The sequence below is a fragment of the Atta cephalotes genome (genome assembly GCF_000143395.1).
Source record: "Atta cephalotes unplaced genomic scaffold scaffold00053, whole genome shotgun sequence".
NCBI classification, from domain to species: domain Eukaryota; kingdom Metazoa; phylum Arthropoda; class Insecta; order Hymenoptera; family Formicidae; genus Atta; species Atta cephalotes.
In genome coordinates, this window is record NW_012130117.1 from 714,582 (window position 1) to 716,282 (window position 1,701).

The following is a 1,701-nucleotide window of genomic DNA, read 5'->3' on the forward strand; positions in this document are numbered from 1 at the left end:
GAGAGAGAGAGAGAAAGAGAGAGAACGAGAGAAAGAGAGAAAGCGTGGCGAGATATAACTTTATAATGTCCGTCAATGTAGGCATGTGCAGTAGACGGTTTAATGAATACAACAGGACGTGACAGGAATGTGAAAATGCGTGCCACCCCCTCGTGCTTCCGTTATTGAAAAATCCAACGCGATGCGTCCGCAACTCCCCTGATTCACGACTCATTGTAGGCGTGTATAGATGTGTGTGTGTGTGTGTGTGTGTGTGTGTGTGTGGTGTGTGTATGTGTGTGTGTGTGTGTGTGTGTGTGTGTGTGTGTGTGTGTGTGTGTGTGTGTGTGGTGTGTGTGGTGCGTGTGTGTGTGTGTGTGGTGTGTGTGGTGCGTGTGTGTGTGTGTGTAATTACTGACCTGGATATTGCAGGATAAATAACAGTAGAGTAATAAATTGATTGATGTATATTAAATGTATATTAAATTAATTATAATTTGATCAATTCAAACAATTCAACAATTACAAAAATATACAAATAAGGACTCTTAATCTTAAAAACAATAATTAAAAATTCAGAACAAGACTGAGAATCTAACGTTGATGTAAGTGCAAAAAGTTAGAAGATACAGATATATAAAGTTAGAATAGGCAGGTATCTTAATAACCGCAGATAAGGAGATCAAGTTGTTGTTTAAAAGTTTCCTTATCACTTTAACATTCAATTTCAAACAACATGTCAAGATGAATTGATATTAATTTGAGGAACGACTTGTTTTAATTTGTATCTTATGAAAATTGTAAATCAATGTTTGTGAATTTCTTTTTTTTCTGTATTGATTATTGCATTTCTGTCAATCTGCGACTTACTTTTAACAATGTATCATATTTCTATTTTTTCGCTGAAGATGACTCCAAAGTGAACTGAAACATTCGAATAAATAAAAATAATCGTCACTTGAGTATTATCTGCATTTCCTAACTCTTCGCTCTTACATCAGCGTTAGACTCTCATTAGCTTTCTGAATTTCTAATTATTGTTTTTGATCAATTTAATCAGAAATTTACATATATGTCGACAGAATTAATTTCTACTTTGTTATTAATTTTTCTATTGGAAATTTCAATCTTTATCATAATTAAATAAATAGTTGCTTATTAATATAATATTCAGTATTAAGGTTATAATACAGTTTATCTGATAATATGATTAATAATAAATAAAAAGATCAAATTTTTGGAATAATTAATATTTGCAGAAATTTAAATTGATGATTTTGCGTGTAGTTCTTACTTAATTTAATATTTGAATCGATTCCTACTGGATTAATTATTATTTTCTGAATTTTGAAGGTTTAGTCGAAGACAACATTCACTAAGTTCATTTCGGGGAAGAGAAAATTCTGATGTGTGGGTTGTATCTGATTAATAATAATTCGGCACTATAAACAACATGTTCGTTTTGAATTATTTGGACCGTGAAACTACTCCGGCTGACTATATATTGAAATACAAACCTTCGGGTCATAATAACAATTTTTACAGTTAATCATGTGGAACCGTTCATATTGACGTCATGTAAAAAGAATCTTTGAGCGACAGTATATACATTAGATATATCTACAGTCGTTTTATATATAATTTTGATCATTTGTCCTAACTGTCCCATGGTAAGGTAAGATAATTAGAACAGCCCTCACCTTCCAGCTATTTGTCACGTTA